This window comes from Pogoniulus pusillus, chromosome 28 (genome assembly GCF_015220805.1).
Source record: "Pogoniulus pusillus isolate bPogPus1 chromosome 28, bPogPus1.pri, whole genome shotgun sequence".
NCBI lineage: Eukaryota > Metazoa > Chordata > Aves > Piciformes > Lybiidae > Pogoniulus > Pogoniulus pusillus.
In genome coordinates this window covers 10,878,349-10,884,680 of record NC_087291.1, presented here as the reverse complement: position 1 = coordinate 10,884,680, position 6,332 = coordinate 10,878,349, and positions in this window count along the sequence as shown.

Sequence of the window (6,332 nt, the reverse complement as noted above, 5' to 3'; positions counted from 1 at the left end):
ACCAGTTTGTTTTTGTATTTAAACTCATTTGTGGACTAGTTCTCTCTGTTAGGCATTGCAAAATTCGTTTGTGTAATGTCTGCAGGCAACTTGTTTTACTTACACTGTTCAAACCAAAATGCTGTATATACATCTCTCTGTATGCAAGGAAAATCATGTCAGACACAGATACACAAAAGAAACACTGAAGCACAGAATATTGTCATTGGCAAAGCCAAGGAAAGAAGTTGATCAGCTGCCAATATTTGAAGAGAACCAGCGGAAGGGGCATCACTCCAAAGGACACATGCCTCAGAGTTCAGAGATGCAATAATCTTTCATGCGGGTCTAAGACAAAGCAGAAATATTCCACCTGTTTTGTATGCCAAAGAAGCAGCTTCAAGTTTGTTTTCCTTCTGCATCTTGATGGTAGATAAGTATTAATCTTAGCTAGACAGTATAATGTTTTCTTTAGGAAGCATCTCTGCCAGTTGAGAAAAACATGGAAGAACGGAAGCCGTCTAGCACCTTCTGGCTTGGTGACAAATTTCCACATAGTATCTAAAATCATACAGTAACTTCTGTCTTTTTTTGTTTCAAATATATCTACCTGATCTTTTCCTTCTGTTCCTTATGTTTGAATTGTCTGCACATGGCATCTCCGAGTGTCAGAGGGAAGGATTGTGCTAAAGTGGCATATCGCAGCCCCATTTGGTCATCGGTACCTTATAACTGTGCAGGAAGACTTGCTTAAAACGAAAGCAGTCAAAGTGTTGCAAAGCAGCTGGTGGATTTAATTATTTATTGCTTTAGACACATTAGAAAGTGATGATTTTTAAGAAAATCTGGCCCCTCCTATTAGATACCCAGAAGCAACAATTACTTCTGACAGTCATAACCACACGGATTGAATAGTAAGAGGGTGTGCAGAGAATATAGCACCAGTGGCAAAATGCATACATGAGCTGTGCGTCAGACTAATGACAACTTTATTCACAGTCATTTTGAGAATAAGTTTGCTTTTTGTCTTTTGGGGTTTTTTTCGTGAGCAGCTTTTGCATTTTAGAAGCACATCAATAATTTCTTTGAAACCTTTTCTTGTTCTCTTTTTGAGAAGGATGTCTCACGATCACCCTTCTGTCATTCCATCACCATCTTGGCAGTTCCTGAGTCACAGTAGAGTTTCACTCCTTTCATCACCCTGTTAACTTTGTGTTTTCCTTTAAGATACAGTGACTTGTTTTCCCTCACATCCCCTCGAAGATCACACAAGCCAAAGTCTGTTTGGGATCACTTTATTACACTTCTCAGCTACATTACTGTAGGTGAAACACAGCTGATCTGTGTGTGACCATGTTCAGGATATGGACTCTGACCATGCATCATCCATCATGAGTTCTTACTGTTGAATATGATATTCCCTGGTAAGACCACAGACATTAAATTACCCAAAGATAGCTCAGGGACAGTCCAGCAGAGATCATTTCACGTAGTCAGTAAACAGATGGTAGTATCCTAAGCTTGATCACCAACCAGTTACAAAAAAGAATACATTTAGGAGTGTTTCAGGAATACCTGTTTTTGTTCAAAGAATGTCATGCTTGTGATGGTTTGGGTGTTACCTGCCCCCCCTTCCCCCCACCTTGTGAAAATCACCCAGACTAGACTCAGCCAAACTGGAAAACTAATACAGCTTTATATTTCCAGCTTAGCACAATATACAAGCAGATATTTACAATCTATACAGCTATAGACAGAAATATACAAGTTGAAAAAGTAATACAGAAACACAACTCCCCTCCCAGAAACCAGAGTCCCCAGGAGGGGCTCTCAACCGCCCTTCCACCTTCTTTCCACCCCTCTACCTTATCCCAGACGTTGCCTTACGTTCAAGGTGAGCTTGGAGATTTGGCCAGGGGGGTTAAGAAGCTGAAGGATTAGTTAGGCAGCAAGTTAGAGAGAGAAAATTGCATGCAGCCAGAGCCCAAGAGCACTATGTTTGTGTTCTTGTTTGTATACATCTCAGCAAGCCTATGAGTGCAGTAGACATCACCATTGTTTCCTTTTCACAGCCTAACAGCTAATTCTCACCAAAATATTCCAGCTAGCTTCAAACTAGCACAATGCTACATTTCAATTCTTGGCTGTGACCTCTTATCTTGCAGGATGCTAAGTCCTTCTAATGCTTCCCTAGTATGCTTTAGATCTTGCTTTGGTCCCCGTGGCACTTACTATTTTACAATTTTAATACTGTTATAACCCTCAGTCTTGCCTCTGCACTGACTCTTCATTGCCTTTGACCTGCCTGATACATGTATTTGTTTGTGTCAGTATGTATATGTGTTTTATTTCCTATAAATGAATATTGTCTTCTAAAATACACAACCATGGCAATCCCATTTCATTATTCTGTTGGCATTCCTTGATTTTATATTAATTTAATCTCAATATAAGCACAGAATCTGTAATAAAATTCAAACCAAAAACTACCCTACCTTTCCCCAAAATGTCCTGAGTTACCATGCTAAAGTTTCAAATGCTCCTTCTCAGTTTATAAATCTTTCTTCAGCACTAAAAAAGTGACTTAAGTATAAAGACATATTTCTGCTATTTCAAGCCCTTATGCTGAGCTCCTGCTGACTACCTCCTGGCCCTGAGCTATTCAATATTAAAGGAGAGGAGAAAAATGAATGAAAATACCTTTAAAATTCAGCTGCCCACCTTCCTGCTTGTCTTGCAGTGAAAATGATACTTCACTGTCTCATTTCTTTTCAGCCCAAATTTATCTCCTACTTAGCAGTCCCTAGTTAGCAGTCCCTAGTTAACAGTCCCTACTTAGCAGTCCCTAGTTAATAGTCCCTGGTTAACAGTCTGATATCGTCTCATTATTTAGTATTGTTCTAACTTTTTCTATGTGTTAGTGTTGAACTTAGAATCATAGAATCACAGAATAGTTTATGTTGGAAGAGGCCCCAAAGATCATCCAGTTCCCAACCCAGCCATAGACAGGGACACCTCCCACTAGAGCAGGTCGCTCAAAGCCTCATCCAACCTGGTCTTGAACACCTCCAGGGAGGGAGCAGCCACAACCTCCCTGGGCAACCTGTGCCAGTGTCTCACCACCCTCACTGGAAAGAACTTCTTCCTAACATCCAGATTAAATCTCCCCTCTGTCAGTTTAAACCCATTACCCCTCCTCCTGTCACTACAAGACCCTGTCAATAGTCCCTCCCCAGCCTTCCGGTAGTTTCTCTTCAGATACTGGAAGGCCACTACAAGGTCTCCTTGAAGCCTTCTCTTCTCCAGGCTGCAGAGCCCCAACTCTCAAAGCCTGTGCTCATGACAGAGCTGCTGCAGCCCTCTGAGCATCTTTGTGGCCTCCTCTGGACTTGCTCCAACAGTTCCATGTCCTTGTCTTGGCTCCAGAACTTGGAAGATAGTGTACAATATCTTTAATGCTATTAGTGTCATTAGTGTCTCCTTGTATATCATCCTGCAAAGAGCTGAAAATATAATCAAATCTTTATCATTACTAATATAAAAAGTTTGCAAGAGGCTGTCTGCAAGCAGGGAAAATGCTTTGGTATGAGCTTATCATAGTCTTCACATCAGCCTACATTGATGGCTGAGCTTCCTACTCTGAGATTTACTCTTCTGAGACTTTTATTGGATCAGTAGTTCAGCGTTGAACAGCAGACTGGGTAACATAATCAAAAGTGGTGATGAACAGTCTGCCCAAAGAGTATCATGAAAATGCTTCAGTGATGTTTTTATTGGTTGGGAACCTGAGGAAAAAAGGCAGCCAGTGCAGTTATTTAACCCATTAGTGTACATTTGTCTTGTGGACTGATTGTCACTTTAATCATGATGCCATCAGGAAGGAAAACAGATTTGTTACTCTAAAGCCTATTAGAACATTGTCTAAAGTAAAGTTGTAGTTTTATATTGGTGTCTGGTGCTGAACCAACCAGCCTCCGTGAGATTTCACCATGCCCTTTATGAAAGTATTGCTGTGATCCACAACCTGAAACTGTGCTTAGAGCTAGTTAGAGCCTGCTCCAGGACCACGGAGCTCTGTCACTGACTTCTACAGACTCTAAAATAGGCAGTTGATTACATTAGTATTAATCTGTAATGGAACCAGAATTTTCCTGCACCAGCTACATTTTGCCTGCAAGTTTACCTGTAGGTCTCTTATTGCTAAATCAGATCACATTATAAAGAATAACTAATTATAACTAATCACTTTGAAACCCAGAAAAGAAAAGGAGAACCACAGAGGAGCCTACAGTTAGGTTTCTGACAGTAGTAGCTTGCTTCCTTCCTCTTTCAACCCTTCATCAATGGTGTAGCTGCCAGTTCTTTGTCACCAAAATGGTCATAGAGGGAGGCATGTTCCCAGGCACAGGAAATTAAGAACTCAAACTAAACTGGGATAAATTCTAAATGTGTCAGTTGCCTCTCATTCATCCTTTGTTAATTATCTGTCCTTTAACACAAAATGCCTGGAGGTTGTTAGCACTATCTATTGGGAATGGGCCCTGGCTCATATTAAGTTCCAGTCTGGAGCCCAGGGCATGTTCAAGCTGAGTCTCAAGTAACAAGCATCTGAGCTGGACTGAAATGGTAGTTTGGTTTTCCTGGCAAATCCTGCAAGAATAAGCAAGTGTTGATCTGTCCCAAAGTAGAAGACTTCAACCTGGCACACAGAGATACTGCTTTATGCTGCTAGCTCGAGCCAGAATCTGTATAGCTTGGCTCTGTGGTAACCTGTTGACAAATCTACAGCAAAGAGTAGCATGAGTATCAAAAGCAGGTCTTCTGACCTTGGGGAGACCTTGGAGAAACAGAAAGCAGTCTTGCCTCTGATCTGCTGAGTGACTATGGGCAAGTCACTTTGCTGCTGTGTGCATCAGGTTCATGTCTTTCACCCAAGTGTTGTAATAATATCCACAGCACCCTGCTTAGAAAGTGCTTTAGGATTTTTTTTGGTGGAAGTGCCACAGAAAAGGAATGTTATACATCAGCCCTGATGCATTGTTAAAGAAACAAGACTGTATTACATTTATGGCTAGATTACTGTCTTATCTCCCCAGTGGTGGAGAGGCCTATCAAAGAGGAGAATAATGTATTTTTAACACAACACGTGAGCCGTTGGTGCACGCACAGAAAGACAGGAGGAAAAGGCAGAAGCTGGCATGGATGTGTAGCAAGAACTTGCTTCATAGGCTGTCACCCTGTGTTAAGAGCTGTGAAGAGATGAGGAACCAAGTGCAGGGCTTATGCTTCATAGATTGCTGGCAGCAGCTGACTTCCAGGCTTTGCTGGACCATGGGTGACTGTAGAGAGGAAAGAATATGCTGGAGGAATCATCATATTTCACTCCCTGGCAGACTTATTTAGACTATGTGCCTCTACTGTGAAATGGAAATGGAGAGTCTAGCATAGAGAGTTATGTTTCAAGCAATGGGTTGTCACAGACACTGGGAGTTCTTTTTCATGATATAGTCTCGATCTCCCATGAATGCCTGACACATCTGCACTTTCCACAGGCTTCAACATTTTTCTCCTCACTGTGCCATGGCCATGGCTGTCCTCACATAAAGGGGTGGGGACAAGAGGGAGGCTCTAGGCTCAGAAAGTAAAACAGTACATCCAAAACCACAAAAGTGATGTGGCAGTAGGAGATCTGAATGTAGGTCTGCTGAGGGTGAAGCCAGAGTATTAATCATCAACTTTCTTAACCTAACCCACCCCTCTTGTTGTTTGTCAAATTATCTTTTGCTTCTTTCCCTTCCCTGTTCTCACTTATCTTTGAGTCTACTCGGACTATGCTTGTTCTTTTTTTTTTTTTTTTTTTCTACAAAGCTATTTCATTATTAGGGAAGTCATTAAGAGGCTTTGCTGCACACATTCCCCCCACTGTTCCCAAATGTGTCTCTCTCGGGTGTTTCAGGAGGTGGGGGTGCACTGACTGGGAAAGGGCTGAGCTGGGGATATTCTTGGGCATGTGTGCAACTCAGCTTCAAGGAACACCAAGCTTCTTGGGCAATTCCTTTGATGTTTGACAATATATTTTATTCAGGGAGTCACATTTCACCTCTAATATATTTAAGTTTTGTCTGTGGTTCAAGAATCACCATTAAAGTTGTTGCCTTTTCTGTGTTTTGCTCTTGGAGACTTAACAAAGCTGCAGCCAATAAAAACCTCATATTTTTTTTTCTTCTTTCTGCCCTATGCCCAAAAAATATCATCATGTAACTAACAAATATCATATTTGGGTTACCATATCAGATGGGCAGAGCTCAATACCTCCCAGCAGATTAACCTTTGAATCTTTACCTATTCATTAA